A 20,294-nucleotide genomic window follows, 5' to 3' on the forward strand; every position below is an offset into this window, starting at 1 on the left:
TGGATGATGGATGCTATTGAGAAGAACAGAGAGGAAATCTCGAAGATGCGTGTCACTCATTTCGACATACGGGCTTCAGTGTTCTTGGTTGAGGAGTTAGGATCTTTGTGTCCTCCCGAACATCCCTGGCATGATGACGATGATTCGGAACGTCTCGGAGAAGGTCAAAGACATCCCTTGGTTGACTAGGAGTAGGTTGGACATCACCTGGTAAGTCCAACAGCTTGGGGTCATCAAGAACATGCTGCCCATATAGGTGTCTAACGTGGCAGGCCCCCTCGGTAGCAATCTCATTACTCCTGGGTAGGCTGATAGTCCGTGAACGAGTGAATTGCGATCCAATGTCCTTCCTCAAACCAAGCCCTAAAATGGTCATACCTCTTCTGGAGCATAGTTGGCTACCAGACGTCTTCGCCCCGTTCTGTGGAAGTTAAAAACCTATCGACGTTGACCGGGGCCCCTGGCACTGGCAGCTCGCCTCATAACTGGTATATGACTCAGTCTACGTGGTGAAACTCAACTATATTGAAGCAGATGAGGGACACAACAGACATTCATGTCTCCCACTCTGCCTCATCCTTTAGCCGCAGCTGGTAGAGCTCTTGTAGAGCTAGATCATTTTACGAGGTCCACAAGATCTACAATGGAATATATACGATAATAATCAGTATCAATTTCCAACACATGATAAATAATTTTCTTTTTTATTACTGAATTAAAAAAATAGAGTTTACCTCATCCAACTGTAATCGGTCCAACTCACGACGCCATGAGGACTCTGTGCTCATGCTGGTCCCAACTCTGCTGTGCCATACCTACCAACCTGTGGATACTCGCAAGAATGACAAAGCATCAATTTATCGCATATCATATTGGATTACAAAAATGACAAACAAGAAAACTATAAATCACATTTATCTCGCAGCCATGGGATTGATGTCAGATTTTCGTCGGTATAGAATTTTCACAAAAATAATCTCATTGCAAGCATAGTTCTAAACCAACAAATAATCCTCAATCAAAATTTAATATGGTTGTCACTAGTTCAACCCCAATAAAATAACCGAGAGTATTAATCCCGGGTCGTTTTCCCTAGGAATTACAATGAAGTGCTTTATTATTGGCTATGAAAGAATGTTTTGGGGTTTTTGTAATAAGGAATAAGAAATGTACTCTTGGCAAGAAAAGAGAACTAGAAGTTCTATCCTCATTATCATCATCAATTGTGACAAGAATCGTTCGTTGCTCCCACTAAGTTAACCTCTAACTATGAAGGAAAGTCAAGTGGATGGAATTGGCTCTTGTCCACAAGTCCTAGTCAAATCATAGTGAAAGACTAGCTTTAGTGGCATTCAAGTCAACTAGCAACTTCCAATTATCAATCAACAAAAGATTTTGATAACTCAAGAGTCTCCAATTACTCAACCCAAGACAAGAGGAGAAAAATCTATATGAGCCTTTATCATTTCTATATGAGCCTAAACCCTAAACACAGGGAGTAAGAAGGATTGGATGAAGACAGTAGGAAAGCAGGAAGACGGAAGGGACAAAGCATCTCCATGCGCTTATATGAAATTCTCACCAATGAATTGCATAAGTATCTCTATCTTTATTTTATGTTTTATTTATCTTTTAATTATCAATCCTCCATAACCATTTGAATCCGCTTGACTGAGATTTACAAGATGACCATAGCTTGCTTCATACCAACAATCTCCGTGGGATCGACCCTTACTCGCGTAAGGTTTATTACTTGGATGACCCAGTGCACTTGCTGGTTAGTTGTGCGAAGTTGTGATAAAGAGTTGAGATTGCAATTGAGCGTACCATGTTGATGGCACCATTGATGATCACAATTTCGTGCACTAGTCTTCCAAGGATGATGGATTCTTCCTCATCTTCTCCAGTATCTAGGATTATGAAATTTGCAGGGATGTAAAGGTCTTCAACCTTCACCAAGACATCCTCTACTAAGCCATATGCTTTCTTCATTGACTTGTCTACCATCTCTAATGAGATATTTGCAGCTTGTACCTCAAAGATTCCTAACTTCTCTATTACAGAGAGTGGCATGAGATTTATACTTGACCCTAGGTCACACAGAGCCTTCTCAAAGGTCATGGTACCTATGGTGCAAGGAATTAGGAAGCATCTGGGATTCGGAAGCTTCTGAGGTAACTTTTGCTGAACCAAAGCATTTAGTTCTTTGGTGAGGACTGAAGGTTCTTCCTCCAAAGGTTTTGTACTAAATAACTTGGCATTCAGCTTCATGAGAGCTCCTAAGTACCGAGCCTTCAGAAAAGCTCCTAGGTACCAAGCAACTTGCTTTTCCCTAGTTTCCTCATCCTCATCAGAGGATGATTATTCATCAGAACTCATGCACTGCAAGAGTGCATGCAAGGGAACCTTTATCATTTCTATATGAGCCTGGGCTTCCTTTAATTCTAGGATATGGACTTTCTTGGTGGATGTTGAACACTCAGTAGGGACCTCCTTACTAGCATTCAACGCCTGCTGTGCTGATAATTTGGACGTTGAATGCCCAGTGAGGTCTGCATCACTAGCGTTCAACGTCTGTTTTGATGCCATTGTGGGCATTGAATGCCCAGTGGGATCCTCTTTACTGGCGTTCAACGCCGAGCTCTTAGCTAGTGTGGGCGTTGAATGCCCAGTAAGGTATTTCTTACTAGCGTTCAACGCTAGCTTGTATGCCAGTTTGGGCATTGAACGCCCAGTAAAGTCTTCATTATTGGCATTCAACGCCATCTCAGCCTCTCTAAATTCGGCCTTAGACTCTGTGGTGATGGCCTTGCACTCTTCTCTTGGGTTCACTTTAGTGTTACTAGGAAGAGTATCAGGAGGTGTTCAGGGATTCTCTTGCTCAGTTGACCAACTTGTACTTCCAGATTTCTAATGGAGGACTTGGTTTCAGTTATGAAACTATGAGTGGTCTTAGAGAGGTTGGAGACTATAGTGACTAAGTCAGAAAGGCTCTTCTTAGGAGTCTCCATATGTTCTTGAGAAGATGAGAATGGTGGCCTGTTGTTGAACCTAGTCTGGGTTCTTCCACCTTGATTATTATTGAAGCCTTGCTGAGGCTTCTGTTGATCCTTCCATGAAAGGTTAGGATGATTCCTCTATGAGGGGTTGTAGGTGTTTCCATGGGGTTCTACCATGTAATTCACCTCTTCCATCATGGGTTGTTCAGGATCATAAGCTTCTCCTTCCAAGGAAGCTTCTTGAGTGCTGGCAGTTGTAGCTTGCATTCCAGTCAAATGCTGAGAGATCATATTGGTCTACTGGGTCAAAATCTTATTTTGAGCCGATATGGCATTCAGAGTGTCAACTTCAAGAACTCTTTTCTTCTAAGCTGCCCCATTGTTCACAGTATTTCTCTCAGAAGTGTACATGAATTAGTTGTTTACAACCATCTCAATAAGTTCTCTTGCTTCTGTAGACATTTTCTTTAAGCGGAGTGATCCACCTACAGAGTTGTCCAATGATATTTTGGACATCTCAAAAAGACCATCATAGAAGATGCCTAAAATAGACCATTCTGAGAGCATGTCAGAAGGACATATCCTGATCAGTTGCTTGTATCTTTCCCAAGCTTCACAGAAGGATTCACCTTCTTTCTGCCTGAAGATTTAAACTTCCACTCTGCTTTTGCTCATCTTTTGAGGAGGAAAGAATTTGGCTAAGAAAGCATTGACCAATTTTTTCCAAGAGTCTAGGCTTTCTTTAGGTTGAGAATCCAACCATATCCTAGCTCTGTCTCTAACTNAACTGATGTGGATCTTCTAGTGGAAGTCCATGGAATTTGCAATTCTGTTGCATTAGAGAAACTCGCTTAGGCATAAGCTCAAAGTTGTTTGCTCTAATGGCAGATATGGAGATACTTCTTCTATAGAAATCAGAGGTTGGTGTGGTGTCGTTGATGAGCAGATAATTTATACGCTTTTTGGCATTGTTTTTAGGTAGTTTATAGTATGTTTTAGTTACTTTTTAGTATATCTTTATTAGTTTTTATGCAAAATTCACATTTCTGGACTTTACTATGAGTTTGTGTGTTTTTGTGTGATTTCAGGTATTTTCTGGCTGAAATTGAGGGTCCTGAGCAAAAATCTGATTCAGAGGCTGAGAAAGGACTGCAGATGTTGTTGGATTCTAACCTCCCTGCACTCGAAGTGGATTTTCTGGAGCTACAGAAATCCAATTGGTGCGCTCTCAATTGCGTTGGAAAGTAGACATCTTACGCTTTTCAGCAATTTATAATAGTTCATACTTTGCCCGAGATTTGATAGCCCAAACTAGTGTCCAAATGCCCACCAGAGACCCTTTTTCTGGCGTCAAACGCCAGAACTGGCACCAAAGCTAGAGTTAAACGCCCAAACTGGCACCAAAACTGGGGTTTAAACTCCAAGAAGAGCCTATGCACGTGAAAGCTTCAATGCTCAGCCCAAACACATGCCAAGTGGGCCCCGAAAGTGGATTTCTGCACTATCTACTCATTTTCTGTAAACCTAGTTTACTAGTTTAGTGTAAATAACACTTTTTACTATTGTATTCACATCTTTGGACCACTTTTCGATCCTTTGATTAGGTCTTTGAACCCTATTTTGAATGTATTATGCTATTTGGGGAGGCTGGCCATTCGGCCATGCTTAGACCTTGTTCTTATGTATTTTCCAACAGTGGAGTTTCTACACCTCACAGATTAAGGTGAGGAGCTCTACTGTTCCTCGAGTATTAATGCAATTATTATTGTTTGTCTATTCAATTCACGCCTACTTCTCCTCTAAGATATACTCTTGTACTTAATTCAGTTAAGTCAGAATGAAGGGATGACCCGTGACAATCACCCAATCTTCGTTACTCGCTTAGCCAAGATCCGCATGCCTGACAACCACAAAGCGGTCTACATGATGTTCAACGTAGTCATTGGACGACAGCTGTAGTATACTCTCTTTGCTCTCTGACCCACGGATCTGAATCACCTCTCTTGACAACAGAGCATTCGAATCCGTGACGTTAGAACCTTCGTGGTATAAGCTAGAATCAATTGGCAGCATTCTTGAGACTCAGAAAGTCTAAACCTTGTCTGTGGTATTTCGAGTAGAATCTGGGATAGGATGACTGTGACGAGCTTCAAACTCGTGACTGTTGGGCGCAATGACAGTGTGCAAAAGAATAAATGTTCTATTCCGACACGATCCAGAACTGACAGCTGATTAGCCATACGAGAAACCGTAGAGGACATGTTTTCACTGAGAGGACGGATGGTAGCCATTGACAACGGTGATCCACCAACATACAGCTTGCCATGGAAGGGAGTACGCATGATTGAATGAGGACAATAGGAAAGCAGAGGTTCAGAGGCAACAAAGAGCATCTCCAAACGCTTATCTGAAATTCCCACCAAGGAACTACATAAGTAACTGTATTTTGTTTTCTGTTTTATTTATCTTTTAATTATCAACACCTTATAACCATTTGAATCCGCCTGACTGAGATTTACAAGATGACCATAGCTTGCTTCAAGCCAACAATCTCCGTTGGATCGACCCTTACTCACGTAAGGTATTACTTGGACGACCTAGTGCACTTGCTGGTCAGCTATGCGGAGTTGTGAAAAGTGTGATCACAATTTCGCATACCAAGTTTTTGGCGCCGTTGCTGGGGATTGTTCGAGTTTGGACAACTGACGGTTCATCTTGTTGCTTAGATCAGGTAATTTTCTTCTTGTTCTATTTTAAAAAAATTTTCAAAAATCTTTCAAAAAAAATTAATAAAATCATAAAATAAAAAAAAATTTGTGTTTCTTGTTTAAGTCTAGAGTCAAATTTTAAGTTTGGTGTCAATTGCATATATTCTTCTTGATCTTCAAGTTGTTCTTGATGATTGTCTTTGTTTGATCTTGTGATTTTCTTGTTTTGTGTATTTTCTTGTTTTTCATATGTATTTTTAATTTGTTAGTGTCTAAGCATTAAAAATTTCTAAGTTTGGTGTCTTGCATGTCTTTCTTTTCTAAAAAAATTTCAAAAAAAAATATGTTCTTGATGTTCATCATGATCTTCAAAGTGTTCTTGGTGTTCAAAGAATTTTAGTGGTTTCTTGTTAGTCAAGTCAAAATTTCAATTTAAAAGTTTTTATCTTTTCAAATCTTTTTCAAAAATAAAATCTTTTTCGCTTTTTTTTCTTAATATTTTCGAAAAATTCTTCAAAATAAATTTTTCAAAAACTTTTTCTTAATTTTATTTCATAATTTTCGAAATTATTACTAACAATTAATGTTTTGATTCAAAAATTTCAAGTTTGTTACTTTCTTGTTAAGAAAGGTTCAATCTTTAAATTCTAGAATCATATCTTTTAGTTTCTTGTTAGTCAAGTCATCAACTTCAATTTTCAAAATCAAATCTTTTTTAAATTTCTTTTTCAAATCTTTTTCAAAATAGATTTCAATCATATCTTTTTCAAAACTTAATTTCAAAATCTTTTTCTAACTTCTTATCTTTTCAAAATTTATTTTCAAATATTTTTCAATTAATTACTTGACTTTTTGTTTAATTTTAAAAAGTTTACTAATTCTTATCTTTTTCAGAACCACCTAACTACTTTTCTCTCTCCAATTTTCGAAAACTACTAACAACTTTTTCAAAAATCTTTTTAATTAACTAATTATTTTAAACTCTAATTTTATTTTATTCCTTCCTTAATTTTCGAATACTAACTAATATTTAAAATAAAAACAAAAATATTTTTCCTTTTATTTAATATTCGAATTTCCTCTCTCTCATCTCTTTCTATTTATTTATTTATTTACTAACACTTCTCTCCTTCTTAAAATTTGAACCATCTCTCCCTCTCTGTGTTCGAATTCTTTATTTTCTCTCTACCTCATCCTTCTCTTCTTCCCTTCTTCTACTCACATAAAGGAATCTCTATACCGTGACATAAATGATTCCTCTTCTTTTATGTTTTCTTCTTTTTCACATGAGCAGGAACAAGGATAAAAATATTCTTGTTGAAGCCAATCCTGAACCTGAAAGGACTCTGAAGAGGAAGCTAAGAGAAGCTAAAGCACAACTCTCTGGAGAGGACCTGACAGAAATTTTTGAAAAAGAAGAAGACATGGCAGCTAAAATAATAACAATGCCAGAGATGCAAGGAAGATGCTTGGTGACTATGCTGCACCAACTTCCAACTTCTATGGAAGAAGCATCACAATTCCTGCCATTGGAGCAAACAACTTTGAGCTTAAGCCTCAATTAGTTTCTCTAATGCAGCAGAACTGCAAATTTCACGGACTTCCATCAAAAGATCCTCATCAGCTCTTATCTGAATTCTTGCAAATCTGTGATACTGTTAAGACCAGTAGGGTTGATCCCGAGGTCTACAGACTTATGATTTTCCCTTTTGCTGTAAGAGACAGAGCTAGGACATGGTTGGACTCACAACCTAGAGAAAGTCTTAACTCTTGGGACAAGCTGGTCAATGCTTTCTTGACCAAATTCTTTCCACCTCAAAAAATGAGTAAGCTTAGAGTAGACGTCCAAACCTTCAGACAGAAGGAAGGTGAATCCCTCTATAAAGCTTGAGAAAGATACAAGCAATTAACCAAAAGGTGTCCTTCTGGTATGTTTCCAAAATGGAGCATCATATGTATATTCTATGATGGTCTGTCTGAAATGTCAAAGATGTCATTGGATCATTCTGCTGGAGGAGCCCTTCATCTGAAAACACCTGTAGAAGCCCAAGAACTCATTGAGATGGTTGCAAATAACCAGTTCATGTACACTTCTGAAAGGAATCCTGTAAATAATGGGGTGACTCAGAAGAAAGGAGTTCTTGAGATTGATACTCTTAATGCCATATTGGCTCAGAACAAAAAATTGACTCAACAAGTCAATATGCTTTCTCAGAATCTGATTGGATTGCAAGCTGCATCCAGCAGTGCTAAAGAAGCCTCCTCTAAAGAAGAAGCTTATAACCCTGAGAATCCTGCAATGGAAGAGGTGAATTACATGGGAAAATCCTATGGAAAAACCTATAATCCTTCATGGAGGAATCATCCAAATTTCTCATGGAAAGATCAACAGAAGCCTCAACAAGGCTTCAATAACAATAATGGTGGGAGAAATAGGTTTGGCAATAGTAAACCTTTTCCATCATCTTCTCAGCAACAGACAGAAAATTCTGAGCAAAGACTCTCTGGCTTAGCAAACCTAGTCTCTGGTCTATCTAAGGCCACTCTCAGTTTCATGACTGAGGCACAGTCCTCCATCAAAAATTTGGAGGCATAAGTGGGTCAGTTAAGTAAAAGAGTTACTGAAACTCCTCCTAGTACTCTCCCAAGCAATACAGAAGATAATCCAAAAATAGAGTGCAAGGCCATCTACACGTCCAATATGGCCGAACTTGTAGAGGAGGGAAAGGCAGTGATTCCCAGTGAGGAAGACCTCATAGGACATCCACTGGCCAACAAGGAGTTCCCTATTGAGGAACCAAAGGAGTCTGAGGCTCATCTAGAGACCATAGAGATTCCACTAAACTTCCTATTACCATTCATGAGCTCTAATGAGTATTCTTCCTCTGAAGAAGATGAAGTTATTACTGAAGAGCAAGTTGCTCAGTACTTAGGAGCAATCATGAAGCTGAATGCCAAATTATTTGGTAATGAGACTTGGGAGGATGAACCTCCATTGCTCATCAGTGAACTAAATGCATTGGTTCAACTGAAGTTACCTCAGAAGAAAGAGGATCCCGAAAGGTTCTTAATACCTTCCAACATAGGCACTATGACCTTTGAGAAGGCTCTATGTGACCTAGGGTCAAGTGTAAACCTCATGCCACTCTCTGTAATAGAGAAACTAGGGATCTTTGAGGTACATGCTATAAGAATCTAACTAGAGATGGCAGACAAATCAAAGAAACAGGCTTATGGACTTGTAGAGGACGTCTTGGTAAAGGTTGAAGGCTTTTACATCCCTGCTGACTTCATAATCCTAGACACTGGGAAGAATGAGGATGAATCCATCATCTTTGGAAGACCCTTTCTAACCACAGTAATAGCTGTGATTGATGTAGACAGAGGAGAGTTAGTCCTTCAAGTGAATGAGGACTACCTTGTGTTTAAGGCTCAAGGATTTTTCTCTGTAAACATGGAGAAGAAGCATGAAAAGCTTCATCCAATTCTCTCCATAGCAAAGCCCCCACATCCAAACTCTAAGTTTGGTGTTAGGAGGCCACAATCATGCTCTGAGCATTTGTGAAGCTCTGTAAGAGCTTCCTGTCAAGCTATTGACATTAAAGAAGCGCTTATTGGGAGGCAACCCAATTTTATTTATCTATATTAATTACTCTTTCATTTTGTTTTCCATTGCTATTTTATGTTTTCTTTAGGATGATGATCATGTGAAGTCACAAAAACAACTGCAAAAATTAAAGCAAAATCAAAAACAGCATCAAAAATAGCACACCCTGGAGGACGAGCTTACTGGCATTTAAACGCCAGTAAGGATACCAAAATCTGCATTTAACGCCCAGCCTAGCACTATTCTGGGCATTAAACGCCAGAACTGGCAGGCAGACTGGCGTTTAAACGCCAGAAAAAGGCAACAGACTGGCGTTTAAACACCAGAAAAGGGCAGCAGACTGGCGTTTAACACCAGAAATGCCACACGAAGGGCGTTTGAATGCTAGAAAGGTGTAGGGATGAGAAATCCTTGACACCTCAGGATCTGTGGACCCAACAGGATCCCCACCTACCCCACCTCACTCTCTCTCCTCTTCACACCTCTCTATAACACTCTACCCAAAACACCACTCACCTATCAAATCTTACCCTCTTCCCTATATTCTCTTTACCACTCACATCCATCCCCTAATTCCCAAAAACCCATCATAAAATCCCACCTACCTCACCATTCAAATTCAAACCATTTTCCTCCCAAACCCACCCAACTTCACACGAACCCACCCCTCCTCTTACCCTATATATACCTCCCACTTACTCCTCTACTTTTACACCTCACAATCACTTCTTTCCCCCTTAGCCAAAACCCTCTCACGCTTCCATCTCCCACTTCTGTTCTTCTTCTACTCTCTTCTTTCTTCTTTTGCTCGAGGACGAGCAAACTTCTTAAGTTTGGTATGGGAAAAAGCCTTGCTTTTTAATTTTCCATAACCATTAATGGCACCTAAGGCTGGAGAAACCTCAAGAAAGAGGAAAGGGAAGGCAATTGCTTCCACCTCCGAGTCATGGGTGATGGAAATATTCATCTCAAAAGCCCATCAAGACCACTTCTATGAAGTTGTAGCAAAGAAAAAGGTGATCCCCGAGGTCCCCTTCAAGCTCAAAAGGACCGAATATCCGGAGATCCGACATGAGATTAGGAGAAGAGGATGGGAAGCTCTCACCAATCCCATTCAACAAGTCGGAATCTTAATGGTTCAAGAGTTCTAGGCTAATACATGGATCACTAAGAACCATGACCAAAGTATGAACCCAGACCCAAAGAATTGTCTCACAATGGTCCGGGGGAAATACTTAGATTTCAGTCTGAAAAATGTGAGATTGGCATTCAACTTGCCAATCATGAGAGAAGATTCGCATCCTTTCACTAGAAGAGTCAACTTTGATCAAAGGATGGACCAAGTCCTCAAGGACATTTGTGTGGAAGGAGCTAAATGGAAGAGAGATTCCAAAGGCAAGCCGGTTCAACTAAGAAGGCCGGACCTTAAGCCTGTGGCTAGAGGATGGTTGGAGTTCATCCAACACTCTATAATTCCTACTAGCAACCGATGTGAAGTAACTGTGGATCGGGCTATCATGATCCATAGTATCATGAATGGAGAGGAAGTGGAAGTTCATAGGATCATACCTCTAGAACTGTACAAGGTGGCTGACAAGCTGGTGCACAAAATTGTGATCATCAACAATGGCGCCAAAAACTTGGTAGCGCTCTCAAACGTGAATCACACTTTGTCACAACTCTGCACAACTAACCAGCAAGTGCACTGGGTCGTCCAAGTAATACCTTACGAGTAAGGGTCGATCCCATGGAGATTGTTGGTATGAAGCAAGCTATGGTCATCTTGTAAATCTCAGTTAGGCGGATTCAAATGGTTATAATGGTTTTCGAAAATAATAATAAATAAAACATAAAATAAAGATAGATATACTTATGTAAATCATTGGTGGGAATTTCAGATAAGTGTATGGAGATGCTTTGTCGCTGTTGAATCTCTGTTTTCCTACTACCTTCCTTCAATCCTTCATACTCCTTTCCATTGCAAGCTGTATGTAGGGCATCACCGTCGTCAATGGCTACATCCCATCCTCTCAGTGAAAATGGTCCAAATGCTCTGTCACAGCACGGCTAATCATCTGTCGATTCTCGATCATGTCGGAATAAAATCCATTGATTCTTTTGCGTCTGTCACCACGCCCAACAATCGCAAGTTTGAAGCTCGTCACAGTCATTCAATCCCTGAATCCTACTCAGAATAACACAGACAAGGTTTAGAATTTCCGGATTCTCAAGAGTGGCCGCCAAAGGGTTCTAGCTTATACCACGAAGATCCTGATTAAGGAATCCAAGAGATACATGCTCGTTTTAAGGTAGAACGGAAGTGGTTGTTAGTCACGCGTTCATTGGTGAGAATGATGATGAGTGCCACGGATCATCACATTCATCATGTTAAAGTGCAGCGAATATCTTAGAATAAGAATAAGTATGAATTGAATAGAAAATAGTAGTAATTGCATTAATACTCGAGGAACAGCAGAGCTCCACACCCTTAATCTATGGTGTGTAGAAACTCCACCGTTGAAAATACATAAGTGATGGTACAGGCATGGCCGAATGGCCAGCCCCCATCAACGTGATCAAAGGATCATAAGGTAATCCAAAAATAATCCAAAGATGTCTAATACCATAGTAAAATGTCCTATTTATACTAGACTAGTTACTAGGATTTACAGAAATAAGTCTAAATGCAGAAATCCACTTTCGGAGCCCACTTTGGTGTGTGCTTGGGCTGAGCTTGAGCTTTACACGTGCAGAGGCTTCTTTTGGAGTTAAACGCCAAGTTGTAACGTGTTTTTGGCGTTTAACTCTGGTTTGTAACGTGTTTTTGGCGTTTTACTCCAGAATGTAGCATGGAACTGGCATTGAACGCCAGTTTGCGTCATCTTCATTCGAATAAAGTATAGACTATTATATATTGCGGGAAAGCTCTGGATGTCTACTTTCCAACGCCGTTGAGATCGTGCCATTCGGATTTCTGTAGCTCTAGAAAATCTATTCAGAGTGCAGGGAGGTCAGAATCCAACAACATCAGCAGTGCTTTCTCAGCCTGACTCAGATTTTTGCTCAAGTCCCTCAATTTCAGCCAGAAAATACCTGAAATCACAGAAAAACACACAAACTCATAGTAAAGTCCAAAAATGTGAATTTTGCATAAAAACTAATAAAAACATCCCTAAAAGTAGCTAGATCCTACTAAAAACTACCTAAAAATAATGCTAAAAAGCGTATAAATTATCCGCTCATCACAACACCAAACATAAATTGTTGCTTGTCCCCAAGCAACTGAAAATCAAATAGGATAAAAAGAAGAGAATATACTATAAATCTCAAAATATCCATGAATATTAGTTCTAATTAGATGAGTGGGACTAGTAGCTTTTTGCTTCTGAACAGTTTTGGCATTTCACTTTATCCTTTGAACTTTAGAATAATTGGCATCTATAGGAACTCAGAGTTTAGATAGTGTTATTGATTCTCCTAGTTAAGTATGTTGATTTTTGAACACAGCTACTTTTATGAGTCTTGGCCGTGGCCCTAAGCACTTTGTTTTCCAGTATTACCACTGGATATATAAATGCCACAGACACATGACTGGGTCAACCTTTTCAGATTGTGACTCAGCGTTGCTAAAGTCCCCAGTTAGAGGTGTCCAAAGCTCTTAAGCACACTCTTTTTGCTTTGGATCATGACTTTAACCACTCTGTCTCAAGCTTTTCACTTGGACCTGCATGCCACAAGCACATGGTTAGGGACAGTTTGATTTAGCCGCTTAGGCCTGGATTTATTTCCTTGGTCCCTCCTATTCATTGATGCTCAAAGCTTTGGATCCATTTTACCCTTGCCTTTTGGTTTTAAGGGCTACTGACTTTTTCTACTTGTTCTTTTGTATTAGAAACATTTTTCATTTAAGAAAGGTGCAGAATTCATGGAATTATTCATAGCCTTAAGACATAGTTACTAGACACTACTGATCATGTAATAAAGACACAAACAAAGACAAACATGAAGCTCAAAAATAAAAAAATAGAGAGATAAGAACAAGGAAGTTAAGGAATGAGTCCACCTTAGTGAGGGTGGCGCCTTTTTCTTGAAGAACCAACGGTGTCCTTGAGCTCCTCTATGTCTCTTCCTTGCCTCTGTTGCTTGATCCCAAGTGATTTTGGTGCTCCTATCCTTAGTTACTCCCAATAATTGTGTGGAGGAAAATGTATCCCCTGAGGTTATCTCAAGGATTTCTTGATGAGGGAATTCCTCATACTCTTGTTGAGGTCCATGAGTGGACTCTCTTGATGTGCAGTCAAATACTCTACTACTGAGCTATGGACCCTTAAGATGAATCTCTCCATCTCCCATGACTCGGAGGTGGGAGCTTTTGCCTTTCCTTTCCTCTTTCTAGAGATTTCTCCGGTCTTAGGTGCCATCAATGGTTATGGAAAAATAAAAAAGCTATACTTTTGCCACACCAAACTTAGAATGTTGCTCGTCCTCAAGCAAAAGAAGAGAAAGAATAGAAGGAAAAGAAGAAGATATGGAGGAGAGCGAGAGATGTGTGGGTTCGGTCAAGGGGGAGAATAGAGGGTTGTGTTATGTGAAAATGAAGAAGGATGAAGGGGTTTATATAGTGGAGGGAGAGGGTAGTAGGTTTGGTCATTTAGGGTGGGTTTGGGTGGAAAAGAGATTTTGAATTTGAAGGTAGGTGGAGTATATGGGGAAGAGTGGATGGATGTGAGTGGTGAAGAGGTGATGGGGAAGAGAGATTGAGGTGATTGGTGAAGGGTGTTTGGGGAAGAGTGTCATTGGATTGTGTGAAGAGGAGAGAAGGTGAGTTGAGGTAGGTGGGGATCCTGTGGGGTCCACAGATCCTGAGGTGATCTTGTGGGGTCCACAGATTCTGAGGTGTCAAGGATGAATCATCCCTGCACCAATTAGGCGTGTAAAATGCCCTCTGCCTGCAATCCTGGTGTTTAACGCCAGACTGAAGCTTGTTTCTGGCGTTAAATGCCCAAATGTAGCATGTTTCTGGCATTTAACGCCAACCTGATGCTTGTTGCTAGCGTTAAATGCCAGCTTTCCTCAGGGTGCAATCCTGGCGTTTAAATGCCAGATTACTGCTTATTTCTGGCATTCAACGTTTGATCCATGCTCTGTTCTGGCGTTGAACGCCAGCCAAATACTCCTTACTGGCGTTTAAATGCCAGTAAGCTCTTTCTCTAGGGTATGCTTTTTCTTCTGCTGTTTTTGATTCTGTTTTTAATTTTTGCAATTGTTTTGTGACTCCCCATGATCATAAACCTAATAAAACATAAAAGAACAATAGAAATATAGATAAATAAAAATTGGGTTGCCTCCCAATAAGTGATTCTTTAATGTCAATAGCTTGATAGTGAGCTCTCATGGAGCCTCACAAATCATCAGAGCATTGTTGGGACCTCCCAACACCAAACTTAGAATTTGAATGTGGGGGTTGAACACCAAACTTAGAGTCTGGTTGTGGCCTCCCAACACCAAACTTAGAGTTTGATTATGGGGGCTCTGTTTGACTCTGTATTGAGAGAAGCTTTTCATGCTTCCTTTCCATGATTGCAGAGGAAGATCCTTGAGCTTTAAATACCAGGTAGTCCCTATTCAATTGAAGGACTAGCTTTCCTCTGTCAACATCAATCACAACTCCTGCTGTGGCTAGGAAGGGTCTTCCAAGGATGATGGATTCATCCTTATCCTTCCTAGTGTCTAAGATTATGAAATCAGCAAGGATGTAAAGGCCTTTAACCTTTACTAACACGTTCTCTACCAATCCATAAGCTTGTCTTATTGACTTGTCTGCCATCTCTAATGAGAATGTGGCTGCCTGTACCTTAAAGATCCCTAGTTTCTCCATTACAGAGAGTGGCATAAAATTTATACTTGACCCCAGCTCACACAGAGCCTTCTCAAAGGTCATGGTGCCTATGGTACAGGGTATTGAGAATTTACCAGGATCTTATTGCTTTTGAGGTAAAGTTTGCAGAACCCATGTATCTAGTTCACTAATGAGCAAGGGAGGTGCATCTTCCCAAGTCTCATTACCAAACAACTTGGCATTCAGCTTTATGATGGCTCCTAGATATTGAGCAACTTGCTCTTCAGTTACATCTTCATCCTCTTCAGAGGAAAAATAGTTTTCAGAGCTCATGAATGGTAGAAGGAGATTCAATGGAATCTCTATGGTTTCTGTATGATCCTCAGATTCCTTTAGGTCCTCAATAGGGAACTCCTTTCTGTCTGGGGGACGTCCCATGAGGTCTTCCTCATTGGGATTCACGTCCTCCCCTTCCTCCTTGGATTCGGCCATATAGACAATATCAATGGCCTTGCACTCTCTTTTTGGATTCTCTTCTGTATTGCTTGGGAGAGTACTAAGAGGGGTTTCAGTGATTTTCTTACTCAGCTGGCCCACTTGTGCCTCCAAATTTCTAATGGAGGACCTTGTTTCACTCATGAAACTTAAAGTGGCCTTAGACAGATCAGAGACTATTTTTGCTAAGCTAGAGGGGCTCTGCTTAGAATTCTATGTCTGTTGCTGAGAAGATGATGGAAAAGGCTTGCTATTGCTAAGCCTATTTCTTCCACCATTATTAAAGCCTTGTTGAGGCTTTTGTTAATCCTTTCATGAGAAATTTGAATGATTTTTCCATGAGAAATTATAGGTATTTCCATATGGTTCACCCATGTAATTTACCTCTGCCATTACAGGGTTCTCAGGATCATAAGCTTCTTCTTCAAAAGATGCCTCTTTAGTACTATTGGATGCATTTTGACATCCATTCAGACTTTGAGAAATCATGTTGACTTTCTGAGTTAACATTTTGTTCTGAGCCAATATGGCATTCAGAGAATCAATTTCAAGAACTCCCTTCCTTTGAGGCGTCCCATTACTCACAGGATTCCTCTCAGAAGTGTACATGAATTGGTTATTTGCAACCATGTTAATGAGTTCTTGAGCTTCTGCAGGAATTTTCTTTAGGTGAATGGATCCACCTGCAGAATGGTCCAGTGACATCTTAGAGAACTCAGATAGACCATAATGGAATATATCCAAAATGGTCCACTCTGAAAGCATGTCAAAAGGACATCTTTTGGTCATATGCTTGTATCTTTCCCAAGCTTCATAGAGGGATTCACCATCTTTTTATTTGAAGGTATGAACATCTACTCTAAGCTTGATCAGCTTTTGAGGAGGAAAGAACTTAGCCAGGAAGGCCGTGACCAGCTTATCCCAAGAGTCCAGGCTATCTTTAGGTTGTGAGTCCAACCATATTCTAGCTCTGTCTCTTACAGCAAAAGGGAAAAGCATGAGCCTGTAGATTTTAGGATCTACTCCATTAGTCTTAACAGTCTCACAGATCTGCAAGAACTCAGTTAAAAATTGAGAGGGATCTTCTGATGGAAGTCCATGAAACTTGCAGTTCTGTTGCATTAGAGCAACTAGTTGAGGTTTCAGCTCAAAATTGTTTGCTCCAATGGCAGGGATTGAGATGCTTCTTCCATTAAATTTGGAAGTAGGTGTAGTATAATCACCAAGCATCCTCCTTGCATTATTATTTTCGGCTGCCATCTCCTCTTCCTTTTCAAAAATTTCTGTAAGGTTGTCTCTGGAATGTTGTAATTTAGCTTCTCTTAGTTTCTTCTTCAGAGTCCTTTTAGGTTCAGGATCTGCTTCAACAAGAATGTTCTTGTCCCTGCTCCTGCTCATATGAAAAAGAGGAGAACAAAAAAAGAAGAGGAATCCTCTATGTCGCAGTATAGAGATTCCTTTATGTTAGTAGAAGAATAAAAGAATATAAGAAGGAAAAGAGGAAAATTCAAACTCAGAGAGGAAGAGAGGGTTCAAATTTTTAAGATGAATAGAAGTGTTAGTAATTAAATAAATAAATAGAAAAAGATGATAGAGAGAATTTCGAAAATTAATTTTGAAAAAGGGTTAGTGATTTTCGAAAATTAAGAGAAGAAAAATAATTAAAATTAAAAATTGAAACAATTAGTTAATTAAAAACAATTTTGAAAAAGAGGAAGGAATTTTCGAAAATTAGAGAGGGAAAAGTAGTTAGGTGGTTTTGAAAAAGATAAGAAATAGTAAAACAAACAAAAAGTCAATTAGTTAGTTGAAAAAGATTTGAAATTCAATTTTGAAAAGATAAGAAGTTGGAAAAGATTTTGAAATTGAATTTGAAAAAGATATAATTTGAAAAAAGATATTTTGAAAAGATATGATTGAGAAAGATATTTTGGAAAAGATTTGATTTTTAAAATTAAAATTTGATTACTTGACTAACAAGAAACTAAAAGATATGATTCTAGAATTTAAAGATTGAACCTTTCTTCACAAAAAAGTAACAAACTTCAAATTTTTGAATCAATCACATTAATTGTTAGTAAAGTTTTCGAAATTTTGAAATAAAGATAAGAAAAAGATTTTGAAAATCAAATGAGAAAATTTTTGAAAAATAATAAGAAAAATGAAAAAGATTTGATTTTTGAAAAAGATTTTGAAAAGATAAGATTTTTAAAATTGAAAATTTGACTTGACTTATAAAAATAGCTAAGTTTTAAAAAAATTTTATTAAGTCAACTCAAATTTTCGAAAATTATGAGCAAAATAAGGAAAATATATTTTTATTTTTGAATTTTTAATGAGGAGAGAGAAAAACACAAAAATGACTCAAAACATGAAAATGCAAGATCAAAACACATAATGCATGCAAGAATACTTTGAATGTCAGGATGAACACCAAGAACACATTGAAGATCATGATGAACATCAAGAACTTATTTTTGAAAAATTTTCGAGAAAAGAAAACATGCAAGACACCAAACTTAGAAATTTTTAATTCTTAGACACTATGAATGCAAAAATGCACATGAAAAACAACAAAAGACACAAAACAAGAAAATATAAAGATCAAACAAGAGGACTTATCAAGAACAACTTGAAGATCATGAAGAACACCATGCATGAAATTTTCGAAAAAAATGCAAAATTTTAAAAACATGCAATTGACACCAAACTTAAAAATTGACACTAGACTCAAACAAGAAACACAAAAATATTTTTGATTTTTATGATTTTAAAATTTTTTGTATTTTTCGAAAATTAAATTTTTTTTTTTTGAAAAATGAAAACAAAGAGAAATTTTTTTTTTAAATTTTGAAAACTTTTTGAAAAGAAAATTACCTAATCTGAGCAACAAGATGAATCGTCAGTTGTCCAAAGTCAAACAATTCCTGGCAACAGCGCCAAAAACTTGGTGTACGAATGATAAACAAAATTTTTATGTCGAATAGGGTCTTGTGCGGGAAGTCCATGGAATCTAGGTAGGAGGTGAATCAAAGCGGTCTTGAGTTCAAAGTTTGCATTCAAGTTAGGATGAAGCACATGAAGGGGTTGAAGAACATAGTCCGGTGCACCCGCTTCCTTGAGAGTAACTCTCCTCGGAGCAGCCATGGTGTTGGTACCTAGATCAAAAGAAGAATTATTAGTAGTATTAACGGAGGGATGGTTAGTTCCTTCTTCAAATGATGGTTCAATATTCACTTCGGGTAAGGTTGGTGAATTGGTAGGAACCTTTTCACCTTCCCCAAAGGTTAGCCACCTCCGAGCTTGTCTAATGTGAAGCAAAGTTCGTTCAATTTCTGGATCAAATGGGACTAAGCTCGGATTCGGTTGTGAACACGTCATGCTCATGGTAATAAGTGGGATTGGTCAATCAAATAAAAAAATCAAGAGAAAATGCAACTATGTATATATACACATATTTACATTAAGCAATAACATGGCACACATAAGCAACTCCCCGACAACGACGCCATTTTGATAAACGAAATTTTTATGTCGATATAGAATTCAATAATGAGTACAATCGTGAGTATAGTCTACTCGACACTCAAACCTCGCATCAAACAATTCTACAATTTACAATCGAGAGTATCAATCTCCCGAGTCGTCTTCCCTTGGAATTGCTAGAGAATACATGTTATTGGTTAGGAAGCTTTTATTGTAATGGTTGAAGGTCGATGCACTACTTCAAATTAACAAAGGTTAGGTGACAAGTAATCAATATTAAAAGACTTGGCCTAGGGTTAGCACTAGAAATTCTATCACTATAGTTTCCTTCAATGATGATGACAATTAAGTCTTGCTCCACTTAGTCAACCTCCAAGTATAGAGGAGAGTCAAGTGAAAGTGACTAGCTTAAATCACAAGTCCTAGCTTCACCCTAAGGGAATCTAGCTTTAGTGCATTCCAAGCTAATTAGCAATCCTTAATTCTCAATCAACAATAGACATCCACTATTCAACTTTTCCTAATAGTCCAAACCCTAAGCCAAGTAAGAAACTTTTACTCCATAACTAGTGTTGTCATTTTATCAAACATATGATGAGCATTCATAAGAGGCATTAAGAAATTAGAATGAAGAATTGAAATGAAGAGACCTAAATCACACAATTATCTAGAATTGAACAATTACAAGTAATGGATATGAAAGTACCTCAATTCACTAGTTCCAAATCCAAGTAACAAATGCAAAAGGTAGATCCAAAGTGAGAGGATCAAAGAACACTAATTGAGAATATGAGAAGAGTAGATCTACTAATTGCATCAAAATAAAAGTGTATTACAATGGATCTCACCAAGAGAAATCAAAGGAGAATTGTACTGGAGAATGTGGAGAATGAAACCCTAGAGAGAGGTGGGAGTCTCTCTCTCTATACCCCAAAATATAATCAACTCTAAGAAAATATCTAAGAACATGCAAAATGAGCTAAAGTCCCTTAACCCTTCAATCCTTTGCCTCTTTAAGCTTTTCCCGCCAATGCACTTCCCCAAAATAGGGTCTCTAACTGTCTCCACGCTCTGGTCATGTGCTCTCTTAAAAAATCATGTGCAACCACCAGCGCGTACGTGCACAGCACGCGCACGCGCCCCTGGGAAAACTGCAATCC

At 38.7% G+C, this 20,294-nt stretch overlaps 2 non-coding genes across 2 annotated transcripts; both read left to right on the plus strand.

Moving 5' to 3' along the window:
* Positions 1-3,559: 3,559 nt before the first annotated feature.
* Positions 3,560-3,668, plus strand: LOC127742703 (small nucleolar RNA R71). The gene has a single exon (XR_008004062.1). It is a non-coding gene; the product is annotated as a small nucleolar RNA R71 (small nucleolar RNA).
* A 12,739-nt stretch (positions 3,669-16,407) lies between these two features.
* On the plus strand, positions 16,408-16,515 carry LOC127743147 (small nucleolar RNA R71). Its single transcript, XR_008004464.1, has one exon. It is a non-coding gene; the product is annotated as a small nucleolar RNA R71 (small nucleolar RNA).
* Positions 16,516-20,294: the final 3,779 nt, after the last annotated feature.

The sequence above is a fragment of the Arachis duranensis genome, chromosome 1 (assembly GCF_000817695.3).
Source record: "Arachis duranensis cultivar V14167 chromosome 1, aradu.V14167.gnm2.J7QH, whole genome shotgun sequence".
Taxonomy (NCBI): Eukaryota; Viridiplantae; Streptophyta; class Magnoliopsida; order Fabales; family Fabaceae; genus Arachis; species Arachis duranensis.